The 17,251-nt window shown below is 33.6% G+C and overlaps 1 protein-coding gene and 1 long non-coding RNA gene across 8 annotated transcripts in view; both read right to left on the bottom strand.

The window, feature by feature from the left end:
• Positions 1-17,251, bottom strand: part of GRID2 (glutamate ionotropic receptor delta type subunit 2) — a 1,344,144-nt gene that overhangs the window by 1,258,203 nt on the left and 68,690 nt on the right. The gene's annotated exons all lie outside the window — the stretch shown is intronic.
• On the bottom strand, positions 841-7,023 carry LOC146401063 (uncharacterized). Its single transcript, XR_014813376.1, has 3 exons — positions 2,943-7,023; positions 1,832-2,720; positions 841-1,085 (listed from the first exon to the last, which is right to left on the bottom strand). It is a non-coding gene; the product is annotated as an uncharacterized LOC146401063 (long non-coding RNA).

The raw sequence follows: 17,251 nt of genomic DNA on the forward strand, positions 1-17,251 counted from the left end.
GGATAACTTGATCCCCTTGCTGTAGAGTGGGAAAATAAAAAAAAAAAAAAAAAAAAAGAGGTTGTGTAGCCTAGTAAGGCAGAATAAGATTAGAAGAGAAAGCCATGATGGAGCAACAAGAAATTTGATAAAGATCTATATTTAGAGAAGTTAGGTTTTAATTTCTTCAATAAAACTATTATAAAGTATCATTTTGATAACCAGCCATAAAAATGAATGAAATTCTGCCATTTGCAACAACATGGATGGACCTAAGAGCATTTTGCTTAATAAGTCGACAAAGACAAATACTCTGCTGGCACTTAAAAATAAAACAAAGGAATGTATATAGCAAAAACGGAAACAGACTCACAGATTCAGAGAACAAACTTGTGATTGCCAGTGGAGAAAGGGAAATGGGGAGGGCAAGATAGGGTTATAGGATTAAGAAACAAAAATTAATATGTATAAAATAAGCAACAAGAATATACTGTACAGCACAAAGACATATACTCATAAAATTGTAACAAATTTAAATGGAGTAAATCTATAGAAATAGTAAATCACTATTTTATATATTGGAAACAAATATTGCAAAACAACTACACCTCAATAAAAAAATAATAAAGAGAAAAAAGCATTATTTTGAGAAATGACTTTATTGGTGCTTTCCTTAGCATCAGCTGTATTAAGATACTGCCAGTCTTTCAAGATCTAAGACTTAAATACAAAAAATATTTTTACATAAAATCATGTTGTTATACTTACTGCACTTTACCTGCTCATTTGTCCTATTCATATTACAAAATACTTTTTGTATCAAAAAACAGAGTGGGTATTTTAAGTAAATTTGTAAGTAGCTTTTTATTTATTTATTTTTTGTCTTTTCTAGGGTTACACCCACAGCATATGGAGGTTCCCAGGCTAGGGGTCTAATCTGAGCTGTAGTTGCCGGTCTACACCACAACCACAGCAACGGAGGATCCGAGCCAAGCCGCGTCTGCAACCTACACCATAGCTCACGGCAACATCGGATCCTTAACCCTCCAAGTGAGGCTAGGGATTGAACCCACGTCTTCATGGATGCCAGTCATGTTTGCTAACCACTGAGCCACGACCAGAACTCCAATTTGTAAGTACCCTTTTAAAAGAAGAAAGCTGTTTACAGTTTCTTGTTCCCAGAATTATAGTCTCTACCATGGTTTAAAACTCTAATGGAAAATAATAACTCTGTTCACACTTCTACTTATCCTTTAATTGAGCTTTATCTGAAGAACTCAGATGTAATCACATACTACATTTCAAACCAATGGGGCCTGAAAGGAGGAATGAGCAGTCTGGCACAAAAAGGATTAAAAACTATGGCATTACTAGTTTGTCTCAACATCATTTAAATAAAACCATCAATCAAAAGTACACGGATACACAATGACAACACTTTTAATGTTGTCTTGGCACTTACCAAATGAAAGGCAGCAGTGGTTTTTTTTCCTTTACCTATAAATGTCATTACTGGGGAAAAATAATATTTTAATGGTGCCTATTGTTTAGAGAAGTAGTATTGTATCAGTATTAATATTCTAATTTGGTAACTACTGAAGTTATATAAAAGCATAAGAGATTATCTTTGTTTTTCTCTTCTAGGGCGACACCCACACCATATGGAGGTTCCCAGGCTAGGGGTCCAACCGGGGCTGTAGCCGCCAGCCTACGCCACAGCCACAGCAAGAAGGGATCTGAACCGTGTCTGCGACCTACACCCACAGCTCTCGGCAATGCCGGATCCTTAACCCACTGAGTGAGGCCGGGCATCAAACCCGCAACCTCATGGTTCCTAGTTGGATTGATTAACCATTGAGCCATGAGGGGAATTCCTTATCTTTGTTTTTATATTTGTTTTCTCTGGTAATTCACACAAGTATCTGGAAATAAATAGTTATCATGCAAGTAATTTACACTGCAATGGTCCATGATAAGACATACAATTTTTAAAAAGCAAGATTTTTTACTTTAACCACTGAGCCACGACAGGAACTCCTAAAAAGCAAGATTTTTTAAAAGACGATAAATGATCAGGCTAGATAAATGAAGTGTGCCTTAGGTCAGCCAAGGTAAATCTGCAATTCACTAAAGTCACATTGATTCCTATTGGTAGTCACCAGTGGTACATTTTCATAAAACAGAAAAAAGTTTCACACACACACACACACAAACTGTACAGTTTTCAAAAATAGAGTGAAGATAAAGACACCATGACAGAGATACCATGGCCTGAGGGAGGGTCATTTTTTTTCAAATGGCTATTTCAGATTGATTTCAGCAGCAGTAGCAGTGTGGAAATCTTTTCACAAAAGGAAAAAAAAAATACTACAGTGGGAGTGTGCCAGCTAGTCTTTTGCAGCAAAGCAGCCTGTGGCAACTCAACTTGCTATTATGTTTCAACCCTTCAAGAGAAACAACACAAGCACAAAAAACGGGTTGTACCTACTGAAGACCAAGGCAGTAAGTGAGAGAACAAAAATGGGTACAGAGATAATATACATTCCTTGAGGTCAAATTCAGCCCTCCTTCTATCCCAACTTCTACCATTTTCCTTTACTATTTGCAGGTGAAAGGAATTATGAGTTTTGGGAGCAAAGCCCCAGGAAGCAGCTCTAAAACGTTGTGATTATTATAAATCTCAATATTTAATATTTTACAGTAGATAATCTAAATAGTCAGTAGCCATAGTAAGAGTGACACTTGGAGTTCCTATTGTGGCTCAGTGGTTAGCGAACCCAACTAGCATCCATGAAGACATGGGTTCAATCCCAGGCCTCACTCAGTGGGTTAAGGATCTTGCCTTGCTGTGGCTGTGTTGTAGGCCAGCGGCTACAGCTCTGATTGGACCTCTAGCCTGGGAACTTCCATATGCCAAGGGTGCAGCCAAAAAAAAAAAAAAAAAAAGACAAAAAGAGTGACACTATTATTTACTACTAACGTTGATAATATTACTGACTAGTTATACTCACTTTACCACATACATTATAGCTTTTAATACTTAAATTCATGAGGTAGGTACTAATACTTTTATTTGAAGAAACAGAAAACAGAAGTTCCCACTGTGGCTCAGCAGGTTAAGGACTCGACGTAGTTGCTGTGAAGATACACGTTTAATCCATGGCCTTGCTCCGTGGGGTATGAAACTGCCGTTGGCACAAGCCACAGATGTGGCTTGGATCCAGCGTTGCTGTGGTTATGGCATAGGTCTGCAGTTGCAGCTCCCATGTGACCCCTAGCCTGGGAACTTCCATATGCTGAAGGTGCAGCCATAAATAAATAAATAACACACGAAAAACCCAGGAATCATGAATTGTTCAAGATCACACAGCTAGCAAGTACACTGCATAGCAGTTGAACTTCAGAGTTCACAACTCTATGAAACAGTTTAAAGACAATATATAACATCATAATGTATAAAATGTTTCACATTATATTCCACATAGAAGCTTACAGATTAATAATCATTATGGGTCACTATTTCTAACATGACTTTTAGAAAATCTAATTTTCTTTGACATTAAATTACATTAATTTTATGAATTAATGAATGTACCAATTATTTATTTCATTAGTTAACAGCAAGGAAAATGCTATTTGCTATTAAGAAAAATGTTATTTGCTAGGATCAAAATGAATCCAAAAATTTCTGGTTTGATTTTATTCATTCAACAAATTTTATTAGGCACCTATTTCATCCCATGTGTTATTTTTGGCACCAATATTGGCATTGTTAAGCAGACATAAATTCCTAACATTATGGAATTTTCATAGCAGTGAGAAAAACAGGAAATACACAGGATAAAAATATAGAGTATATTATAACAGGATAAAAAATAAAGCAGCAGTATATAAAAATTATTGTCTTACATTGACTAAAATCTACAACTTTCCTGATTCCTTTCTTAATCCTAGTTTTTCCCTGTAGAGGCAAACTGGAGGGAAAAAAAAAATCTAATTTTTCCTTAGGATAATAGCTTTTGAATTTTGTTAAATCATCTGCCACATACTACCAAAATTGTTTTCTTATTTAAAATACACAGGCCCAAACTGAATTAAATGCACATTATACAAAATTATTTTGTCGGTGCTCCTCTGGAGTTGACCTATTCTATTAATGTCCATCTGCATCTATGGCCAGACCTAAAAACAACAAACAGATGTAGTCAGATCAAGGCAGAGTTAACTTTTTCACTTTCTTCCCTATTCCTACAGTTTCCTATTTTATTGATAACACCATGAAATCCAACAGATAGAATTGGGAATAAAAGTCAGTTCTGACACTTATTTGCTGAATGTTTTGGGCCAGATTATTTATTTTCATTTTATTTTCTAAGTGTACTATTTACAGTAATTTTGATCTCATTAATTGTTTTGTTTGTTTGCTTTTTAGGGTGGCACATACGGTCTATCTAAGTTTCCAGGCTAAGGGTCAAATCCGAGCTCCAGCTGCTGACCTACACCACAGCCACAGAAACACCAGATCCAAGCCATGTCTGCAACCTACACCGCAGCTCGAAGCAATGCTGGATCTTAACCTACTGAGCAGTGGCGCCAGAGATCAGACCCATGTCCTCACAGGTACTGTTTGGGTTTATTACCACTGAGCCACAATGGGAATTTCCTCATTAGTTTGTTTTTGAAGATAAATTAGCTGAGTATGTGAAAGTCACTGGCCCAAGGTACATATGTAGTACACACTCAATTAACGTTAGTTTATCTCTCCCACCCATTTCATAGTTGAGTTAAATGTGCATTTAACTAACTCTTTTTTAGTCAAATAAAATGTATCCTTATCTGTAACTGTGCACTTGTTTTTTACTGATGCTAGTTTTTAACAGAAGACTTTAGAGTTAACTGTTACACATTTTGACAATCTTCAACTAGTATTACTATTTTTCTCGGTTTCCTGGAATTTCTATTTTGTACTTCAACATATTTCACATATTTAGTATTCTTTCCAGCTTCACAGCACCTGCAAGATTGAAAAGGTTGTTTCCAAAATTCTTATCTAAGTTAACAATGACATTTTAAACTATGACAGTCAAGGATAGAGTCCAATGATGAACCACTGGAACTCTATCCACCTTCCAATTAATAGTAATCCAAAATTCAGGATTATCTGAATATGATCTTTCAACCAATTATAATCCTGCCTGGCTATTATCAGTCAATATCTTTCCATCTTGCCAACAGGGACATTAAGAGACCTTTGAAATGTCTTACTGAAATCTACTTACATTAACCCTACGTATTTTCCCTTAGAGTTTATTTGAAAAAAATTCCAATCATAAAGACTATAGTACTTAAGACAACAATCATGACATTCATAGTAATCTACTAAAATAGAAGTAGAGTCTATTAGATATTAAAACAAGTCCTTATAACTGTGAAGTGGAACAGGACACAATTCTACCAGTTAGTTCTCAAAGGATTCTTTCTCTACAAAAAAGATGGTCAGATGAATATTTTGTGAAGGGAATCAGACTCATGTCAGATCAGAGTCCCTGAGCTTCTATCAGACAAAAGAAAATTACTTAAAGAAAACGTATTATAATGTTTTTTAGTTTGCCATCCCCAGACTGTCCCTTTTCCAATGACTCTGCTACATACAAGAAGTATAGTTAAATTAAATAAATGACCACTTTTAATAAACCATGATTTCTATGTAAGGATCTCAAATACTGGTAACCGTATCATACTACTGCAGAAAGCTACTTTTACAGATAAGCATTTCCAATTGCCTAGTTCAGAGTTTTTCCAAAACAGCAAGCTTTCTACCATATCAACATTATATTATTAACCAGTATGCTATAAAAGTTATTATGTATGCAAACTCACTTGAAAACTGTTGGGTTAAACAGAATTAAGGCTCAGTGTCCAGTATTGTGATGCTACTGAGAATACATGCTAATGTGCACTGGGAACCCACAAAGAGAGTTGCAGTATACAACACTCCTCATGCTTCATTGACCACAAACCTATATACTCATGGTACTTACTAATTTCTCCCCAATTGTATCTTTATAATAGTTACTGAGATTCGATAATATTATTTTAGCAACAAGGAAGTATAACACGGACTGAGCTCCAATGTCAGGGTTAAGAGACAGGTCTACCACTCACACTCTCACACACTCACATACACACACAATCATGGGAGACAAGAAATCAAGAACTGAATTAAATATGTATGTTACATGAGCTTCATTGAGATGGGGGTACTCGATGTTTGGTGTCATTGCTGGAGTAACATATACCTAGGTTTGCTCAACAGGAATAAGACTTGCAGAGCAATGCAGAATGCCAGTGATATGAACTGGCAGCCTCAGAGCCAGGGTGGTTACCGCTCAATCTACTCAATATGTGGCATGCTGATTGAGATTATACTCTCCCCCTTCCTCAGGATGAGGGGAGACGGTCATGTGGAGATAGGAGAGGCAGAGGCAACATAAAGGAGGTGGTTGCTGACTACAGACAGACCCAGGGATACTACTGTAACTAGAGTACTGGGGATACTATTGGGACCTCAGGAAAATACTAAAACTGCATTCAGGACATTGAGAAAATATAAAGTCAGAGAATCCAAAGCTTTCTTCTGCTTTTCAATAGAGCCAATGACCTAAAATAGCTAAAACTCTTCCACCTACATAAAACTGTCTTCTTTTTTCTGACAGCACTATCAACAGCTGCCCTCAGCAAAATGATTTGGGAAAAAATTGATCTCTTTTAGAGTTTTCTGGCAGATGACCCAACAATCTATTTAAGCACCAGGTAGCACTGGTAAGAAACACATAATAATTCTTCCAACAAGAACAACAACAACAAAGGTTCTTTAAATCAAACAAAATATTGAAAGATGTGTTGTCTTTTATTCTTTGTATGCTTTGACTTTAGCGAATTTGGTTCACAAAAGGAGAAGGTTGAATTTTTTATGTATACCACAGACTTTAAAGCATTTTTTAAAAAAAAGTTAAAAAAAAAAAAAGGGTCCCTTCTAAACTGAGAAAACTCTTAAAGTAGATAATCTGTCTTTTCCATATTCTGGTAATTACTCCTGTATTATTATTAAAATAGTGCCCACCAGAGAGGGTTTTCCAGGGCCACTTATGTTTCCAGCCTCCTCCCTCCCCACTAAGTATACCCTTAACTCAAGTTTCTGTACCTGGGGGATAGCTACCACCACATGGCTTACTCTCCTACTGCCCTGGTCTAATACTCTAATCAGCCAGGAAGTGTCAAGGCAAGTAATCCTCAACCAGCATTCCCCTCTGTTGTTCACTGCAGGACACACTGGGAATAAGATCAGGGTGTATAAAAATACACTTCATGGAGTAGCTCAACCTTCACATAACTCACCTGCTTTTCTTTTATGCACAGTTGTTTTTATTGTACTGTATTTCACGGTATCTCCTATACAAAATAAAGAAGTACAGTACATAATTTGGGGACATAAGAAAGAAGAAAATTATCAGAATTGACCACTTCTGGACACTTCTAGATTTCTTTATTGCTAAAGTTGAGATATTCTTAGGACAGTGAGAAAGTTATATACAATTTTATATATATATATATATATATATATATATATATGTGTGTGTGTGTGTTTAATACAATTTACATTAATATAATCAAAATCTCTACTATATTTCTTTATTGCTAAAGTTGAGATATTCTTAGGACAGTGAGAAAGTTATATACAATTTTATATATATATGTGTGTGTGTGTGTGTTTAATACAATTTACATTAATATAATCAAAATCAGAAGTATACATGGGTAAATTACTATTAACTGTTCAGTTACATTAACAGACTCAATTCAATAACAGTGTACACTGAAATTATTATATTCCACCACAAACATCTGCTTTGTTACATTTCCTTAAGCATATTATATATATACAATTAGAAATAAACAGATATATATTTCCATTTTATATTGCCAGCAGTACCAAATTAATGATATATATAATATGAATCATTTTCTACATCACATTTCTAAATATGAGACTGGCTATCTCAAATTAATTAAATTTTCTAGTCCTCCACAGCTGTAACTGTTTTATCTTCCCTGATCTCCAGAAGTCAGTCATAATATTTGCATAAGTTCAAAATTACTCAATAAATACTACATTTATTTAAATAGCAGTTTTATATATATAAGCAATTGATAGATAAGTTTTAATATCATTATAAATCAATGGCTTAATTTAATAATAAATATTTTTTATTTTAATATTTTCTTCATGCTATTACCTGATATTTTCTCTCAAAAAAATTTTTATGGCTGCCAGCATTGCTAAAGTACATAGCTACTTATTAAAATTAATTCCCATTTATTTTAACAATATGTCTTTGTCATTACATTGCCAATACTGAAATGGAGTGTTGACAGCTTAATTTTTAATAGCAATACATTAGGAACTTTAAATTGATATTACAATTCTAGATTTCCCTTAAGGAATATACTGCAGAATACATAGTACAGATCACTTTGATGATAATATTAGCAGTGTGCTCAGTATCAGTACACTGAAAAATATATATCCCTGATAAAATCAAGCTTGTAGATCAGAAGAAAATCGTGAAGTAGCAAAATGATAAATGTGCTTCCCAATCAGGTAGAAACACTTTATAAAAAATAACAAAAACAAAAGGATGTAGACATTACATTATCAAAAACAATTCAATGTCATTATAGACTCTTACCTGGAGGATGTCATTGAAAGAATATCATATAAAATAATACCACATAAAAAGGAATTTTAATTGTCAGATCACAAAGCAAACCCTTCATTATCTGTGGTGAGAGGGAAGACATTTCACAAATGGCATATTGTGAAGTATTAAAGGACTTATTTTAAGGGAAAATTAGCTATATATTTTGAATATATGTGTGTGTATGTGTATATAAATACATACACACACATATAAATGGTGACCTTTATAACACATTTTTTTTGTATTTTACTCCTAATAACTTAGAGTCTTACATAATTGAAAAAAAAGATACGCAAAAAGTAGGACTACACTTACACAAATGTTCAAAATTACAGAAATCTAATCATACAGGGCTTCTAAATACTGCCAAATGCCAAAATTTTAAAATAAAAAATAAGTGATATCAATTTTGTTTTTAAAATGCAGCTAAAAAATTTTGCAACAAAGAGCTGTATTTTACAAATCCTATTCCTCTTTTAAGGATTGTACACTTGGACTTCATAGTTTTTGTAACATCAACACAGCTGCAACAAACTATAGATAATAATAGGAAAAAAAGTGGTTTTATTTCCTTAGATTATGTAAGAATGTCTCAATTTTTTGTAACTCCAAGTGATAGTCTATGTTGCCACAAATAAAATATCTAATGTAAAAATTAAAAATTAACTAAATTGTTAAATATTTTTAAATAACCAAATACCAAACAAATATTGACAATTTATAGAAACTACTTGAATATCTATTTAGTCATATAGCCATTTTCATAAGTGGGCAAAATCTTGATTTATAATCAAAGAGTTGTGTGACATCAAAGGGTAGCCTAAATATATTTTGTCTTCAATGTTTATGAGACACATCCAATCACAAATATCAACATTTTTGGCAGGAAGGCTAACATGACTATTTTATAACTGGATATTCTAAAATATGACATTTGAGCTGGCATATTTTTCAGCAGAAATATTTTCATATATCATAAGATAAATTATATATGAATCATCTAACATTTCCCAAGATATGAGGAAACATCATTAAAGTGAGAAGCCCATGTTGCATGATGGTGCTCCAGCCTTCCCTCATAGCTCCAACTCCATAAACATTACCCTTTTGGACTGTTTTCAAGGCCATTCCTAGAATGCCTAGAATGTATCATGAATCTCTACAAATAATATCGTTGAAAACTCAAGAGATTTTTTACTGTTTTACAGAATGAAAACAACTTAGACACTCACTAAATTGAAGTACGTTCCTGTGTTTCTATGAGGAATTTTACTATTACACAAGTCCAAATATTGATATGCACCCATATATTTGTGTGTACACACACACACACACACACACACACATATATATATTTTAATAGTGTCTGCCTGTTAAAGGCAGTTTTAACACTGTTTTAACACTGTTTTAAAGTGTGTCTGCCTATCTCTATTTCTCTGGCAGCCCCACTTCTTCCATTGTTAATGTGTATGACATTAGCTACAGAAGGATAGAAATCCAGGACCACTTGCTACCAGGATAAAGAACCCTGTTTTTAAAGCTATACTCCACATAAATCCTACAAAGGCTCAGGGAATAATGAGCCTGCTTTGTCTGACATACCTCTCTGTGTGCTAATGGTATAGCGATAAACAAAAGTGACAAAAATCCACAAAAGTTCTAAAAGAGTTATATTCAAGTTAAGAACATAACTCTATACACAGAAACCTTCATTCCAACTAAAATATATTTATTTATCCTTTTTTATGCTAAGATAATACTTTCATTAAAGAAAGGGTTCAGCAACTAAAAAAAAAAAAAAACTTGAGACCATTTTACTACCATATTAAGATATAAGAATAAATTACATTTGTGAGAAAAGAATAGATATAAATTTTAACAGCTATAAGTAATATTGTATAGACTTAAAATGTAGTTAAATATCATGAAAATATTCCTGATTTTAAGCAGATACATTATTTAATTAGCAAACTTTAGATAACAGTTGAATTTTATACATCCATTTTATAGCAAGGTTTCAAATAACTCAGGTAGGTTAAGTCAAGCATCATTAAAAGGAGGTAGAAGTTGAAGGGAAGAAGAAGAGGAAAGAAAAATAAGGCAAAGGGAGGAAAGGAAATACACAGAGTAAACACTAAGTCTCAAATGAGAACAACTGAAAGGGTCAGAAAACATTCTATCATCTTTCAGGAGAATTAATCGCTTTCTATTTTAATCATTTTAAGGAGCTTGCTATACATTATCCCTTAGGATAAATTACAAAGCCCTCTAGGAATAGGCAGAAGAGAAATGGATGAATTGAGATGTGTCTTACAGCAAGAATAGGATAGAATTGGACTCAAAGGTGTTTTTTAACAACTCCTATCTTTTCCTTTGGAGCTTAGATACAAAGCCTAATTTGCAAAGTATAAAACTTAAAATCTCAAAATTTCAATATACCATTTTCAAAAATTGCAATTTGATTTATTAGATTTGCTCTAGGACTATCTAAAATGTCCACCTCTATCTCCAACAATAGCCAAATACTGAACTACCTAAAGAGTAGTAACTATCCCAGAAGAATGCAGCACTGCTTTTATCTATGCATATTAAAATGTATACACACACACACAGATGTACATACATGCACACTGGACACTTACATTAGAAAAATAAAAGTATTTATGAAATAAAGTTATTCCTTGTTAAATTTGAGAGTTGTTATTTTAGACATACATATTTCAATTCCTCACATATATGAAACAAAGAACTGTAAAAAAAATTTCTTTCTTAATAATGTGCTTTCAATTTCCAATAACATATATTCATACTAACACAAACCTTAAGTGCACATTTACTGATTTTTTTCCACACATCTAATTTTTTTAAACTGTTCTTTTTAATTAAACTCACAAATATGATGTGCACGAGACTGCAGAAGGCTAAAAGTCAACTAGGTTTATTAATGGCTAAGTATAAAACATCAACAAAGCCTATTATAGTCTTGGTTCAAAACTTTCCTTCCTCCTCCCTACGAGCCTGCTGTTGCCATGCAGCTATCTAGTCTGCACACTCTTGCTCCCTTCCGAATGGGTGTTACACTGTTGCCATGGATATAGCTATCTCTATTTTTTTCAGCTCTTCTTTTTAAATATGGTATTTTCTCCGACCTTGGGAGAATATGTAATGTCATGGACTCAATATAGTCACTTAACATAATAGAAAATGAACATTAAATTCTAGATCTCTGATATCATTTCAATCTTAACATAATCATAAATATATGCAAAATCTAATATGTGGAGACACCTACTACATTTTTTAACACTAATGGAACCCTCACTGACAAAAAATATGTAGATCTCAAAATCATTTTAAAAACTCTATTTCAATTATGGATGGGAGAAAATCATAAAATAGCTGAAAAGACAGTAATATATAAATTTCCAATCTGTAGACACCTGATCTTCATTGTCTATATCATTTCCTATGGTTTTCTAAGAATGAAAATTCAGTGGGATGCTGAATGATCACTGCCAAAATTAAAACTACAGGGTAGATTTAAGACTACATGCATAACAGAAAATGAGTCTTAAGACTAGCTGGCAAATGTTCCAGAGTACAAATTTCACAATCATATCACCAATATACCATGATCAAATTTTTCACACACTGAAATTAAGTATATTACACATCCTTATGGTGGTGGCGAGTTCCCCCTAAAGAAAGCATTAGAATAAAGAAACTTGAACATTATGGTGAACATGTGTGTGGCCCAAATGAATTAACTGAAGTGGATACAGAATTAAACAAATGACATTAGCAGGGTGAGGTCCCAGCACCTTCTCAATTATCACAGTGCAGGTGGGAAACACACACACACACTTCTTTTATACGACCACAGAGTTGACATGCCAGTATTGCTCAACTACTAATCTACCTTCCAGAGGTCAAGGGAAAAAAACTGTCATCATTCAGTTAAAACACATTATCGCTACTAGAAAAAAACATCCAAAGCACAGGATCGCCTACTCGTCTACACATATAAAGCAGACACTAGAAGTGACAGAAATGATATATGATATTGATTAAAACTGTAGATTCTGAAGCCAAACTACTGGACTCAGATCTTGGCTCAGGTAACTCAGTCACCAGGTAACCTCAGGTGAATTCATTAACATACTCATGCCTGTTTACTCACCTGTATGTAGAGAAATAACAGTTGCCAATTTCATTAGGTTATTGTGAGAATTAAATTATATCATATATATATATAAAGCCTTTAGAATAGAGCCTGGAACCTTGGTAAATCAGAAGAGTCATATTGTGCAATGCACTAGAGAATTTAATAGGTTAATGCTGGAAGAGAAATAAAAAGGGCCTGATTATGAAATAATGATTATCAAAAATTTCATATTTTTGATGTTGCAAAGCATGTTTAGTGATTATTGAGAGTTTATAGATGAGGTGTAATACTGCTGCTACCATTTTAGTCATATAATTTAATTAGCTGAAATGCTTACAGAAAGAGCTGATTTTTAGATAAACAAATTGTACCCTGTTATAATGAACCCCATTATGAAACAGAAATAACTATATCACATAACTAGATATTGATTCACTTTACAAATTTTATACTTTGAAACACAAATTAAAAATAAAGGTTTTGGAGTTCCCGTTGTGGTGCAGTGGTTAATGAATCCGACTAGGAATCATGAGGTTGCGGGTTCGATCCCTAGCCTTGCTCAGCGGGTTAAGGATCCAGCTTTGCCATGAGCTGTGGTGTAGGTGGCAGACCTGTCTTGGATCCCACATTGCTGTGGCTCTGGCATAGGCCAGTGGCTACAGCTCCAATTAGACCCCTAGCCTGGGAACCTCCATATGCCACAGGAAGCAGTCGTAGGAAAGGCAAAAAGACAAAAAAATAAAAAATAAAAAATTTTAAAAACTAAAGATTTTGTGCCAAGAACTAATATATATTAATCTACAAGCATATTCTTCCTATAAGACTTAAGACTACTCGCAAATGCACACAAGCCAACACAACAATCTTAAAAAAGGTGAGGAAAACTTGCCAAATATGGAGCCAAATCAGATATTCAGAGGTGGGGTTGAAGAAAGAAAGAAACTTTTTGTATCATGAGTACCTGATTAATTTAATCTTCACAAAAGCTCTATGATACAAATACCACAGATAAACTGAGACTCAGAAAGGCTAAAGATTTGTCCTTTTTCCGGAGCTAGCAAAAAATTTCTTCAAAAAATAAATATGCTGAGAGAACAAAGAAATTTTTCATTTAGAACAAAAAATAATATATTTAAAGTAGATGTTATCTTTCTCCTAAATGGTATAATTACGCAATAATACCATTATTTAGGGGGGGAAAATGTGTGTACAGAATCTACTACATGTAAGAAAAAGGGCTGAGTGGTACAGAAATATACAACAATAAAAAAGGAAAAATGCATTCCAAGTGTCAATGTTAGCACTGCTTCACTGATATTAACAAATCAAGGGCAGATTACACCAGGTTAAAGATCAGCACTTTTGAATCTATACTGTAGACTAATAGTTTTTCACATAATTAGATCATTTTTAATCTGCTTGACAAGTGTGCTTACCACAAACAATATTTTCTTCTCCAAAGCAATAAGTAAGCATCCTTATTTGTGCAACCTGTCACTGCTTGAGCTATACCTTAGGGATGGTTTAAAAGACAATTGAAGAGCTGTATGTAATTAAAGACACTGAATAAATAAAATTGTATTAGATGCCTATAAGGCTAACACAATAAGCTCTAGAGATCTTTCCAACCTTTCCAGAAAGGATGATCAGTTTTCAGTAGTGAAAAAGGACAAAAAAAGTAGTGCTGCAGAGGACCTAATACGTGGACAACACTTTGGCAATTCCAACATTTCTGCTGGGGCCTTGCTTGTTTAATCTTGTACTGTTCTCAGAGCCAATAATGAACACACGGCAAGTGAATATAGTTTTTCTTCTTGTAAAACAATAGATATAATTTGGTGCCATTGATTTTTGTTTTTATTGTCATTGTTCTAGGAGGTGGATCTAACAAGACTTTGCTGTGATTTATGCCAAAGAGAGTTCTGCCTATGCTTTCCTCTGAGTTTTGTAGTATCTGGTCTTACCTTTAGATCTTTAATCCATTTTGAGTTTATTTGTATATGGTGTTAGGGAATGTTCTAATTTCATTCTTTTACATGTAGCTGTCAAATATTGCCAGCACAATTTATTGAAGAGAATGTTGTTTCTCCATTGTATGTTCTTGCTGCCTTTGTCAGAGATTAGTTGACCACAGGTGCTTGGTTTATTTCTGGGCTTTCTATCCTGTTTCATTGAGGTTTATTTCTGGTTTTGTGCTGGTTCCATACTGTTTTGACAAATGTAGAGTTGTAGTATAGTCAGAGATCAGGGAGCCTGATTCCTCCAGTTCTGTTTTTCTTTTTCACTATTGCTTTGGCTATTTGGGTCTTTTGTGTTTCCGTACATATTTTAAAATATTTTGTTGTAGTTCTGTAAAGAATGTCACTGGTAATTTGACAGGGATTGCACTGAATCTGTAGATTGCAAATGCCTTGGTAGCATAGTCATTTTTACAATATTTATTCTTCCAATTCAACAGTGTGGTATCTCTTTCCACCTGTTTGTGTCCTCTTTGATTTCTTTCATCAGTGTCTTAACAGTTTTCAGAGTACAGGTCTTTTGTCTCTTTGGTTAGTTTTATTTCTAGGTATTTTATTCTTTTTGATTCAATGCTAAATGGAATGGTTTCCCTAATTTCTCTTTTTTATCTTTCATTGTTAGTATATAGAAATGCAATCCATTTCTCTGTATTAATTTTGTATCCTGAAATTTTACCAAATTTATTGATGAGCTCTAACAGTTTTCTGATAGTGTCTTTAGGATTTTTCTAGGTATAGTATATCATATCATATACAAACAGTGCTAGTTCTACTTCTTCTTTTCCAATTTTGATTCCTTTTATTTCTTTTTCTTCTCTGATTGCCATGGATAGGACTTCCAAAACTATGTTGAATAACAGATGGTGAAAGTGGACATCCTTGTCTTGTTCCTGATCTTAGTGGAAATGCTTTTAGTTTTACACCACTGAGAATGATGTTATTTGTGAGTCTGTTACATTTGGCTTTTATAATGTTGAGGTCGGTTCCCTCTAGTCCACTTTCTGGAGAGTTTTTTTTTTGTTTGTTTTTTGTTTTTTTCAGAAATTAGTGTTGAATTTTTGAAATCTTTTTCTGCATCTATTGAGATGATTACATGGTTTTATTTTTCAGTTTATTGATATAGTGTATCACACTGATTGATTTGCTGATAGTGAAGAATTTTTTCATTCCTGGGATAAATCCCACTTGATCATGGTAACTCAAAAGCTTTTGTACATCAAAGGAAACCACTTAAACAGTGAAAAGACAATCCAGAGAATGGGAGAAAATCTTTGCAGAAAATGCAGCCAAGGGTGCATTTGTATAATTATATTTATAATCTATTTGTATAATCTCCAAATTATACAAATAACTCACATAACTCAAAAACAAAAAAACAAATGAAAAAGAAGCAGAAGACATAAAGAGACATTTCTCCAAAGAAGACACAGTGTTGGCCAGTAGGCACAGAAAAAAATGCTCAACATCACTAATTATTAGAGAAATGCAAATGAAAATTACAATGAGGTACCACCTTACACAGATCAGAATGGTCACCATTAACAAGTCTGCAAATAACAAATGCTGGAGAGGGTGTGGAGAAAAGGGACCCTCCTTCACTACTGGTGGGAATGTAAATTGGTACAAACACTATGGAAAACAGTATGGATATTGCTCAGAAGACTAAATATAAAACTACCATACCATCCAGAAATCCCACTCCTGGTCATGTATCCAGATAAAACTTTCATTCATAAAGATACATGCACCCCTATGTTCACTGCAGCACTATTCCCAATAGCCAAAACATGGAAACAGCTTCCATGTTTATTTACAATGAATGGATTGAGAAGATGTGGTACATATACACAATGGATTACTACTCAGCCATAGAAAAAAACAAAATAATACCATTTGCAGCAACATGGATGGAACATAAACTTCTTTTGTCTCTTTTCTATTATTATTAGAGTCTATCAGGAAGTTAGACTCTCCTTGTTTCCATATACTTTGCAGAGAATTTTAACAAAGTCCAACTCATGTGATACGCATCCAAACAGCTATTGACATCATCTTGGACTCCCAATATTCTTGACTGAGATCCAAGAGAGATGGAGAAAATTGTGAACTTAAGGAAAATTATCTGGTTAAAAATTAATTTTAACATACAATAATTGTATCTACACTAATAATATCATTAATATTAAAATTAATACATGTTTATTTTATTTGAAAATTAAATTTAGTTTTTATTTTCCATATTTTTCATGGTGGCAAATTTTTTTAAAAAAGAAATATAGAATATGATTTTAACCTAAAGAGTTAATATAAATAGCCCTCAGAATAAT

Source organism: Sus scrofa, chromosome 8, assembly GCF_054392235.1.
Source record: "Sus scrofa isolate SSC_HxYL_T2T_F1_AM1 chromosome 8, Sscrofa_HxYL_maternal_Yorkshire_Landrace_v2.0, whole genome shotgun sequence".
NCBI classification, from domain to species: Eukaryota; Metazoa; Chordata; class Mammalia; order Artiodactyla; family Suidae; genus Sus; species Sus scrofa.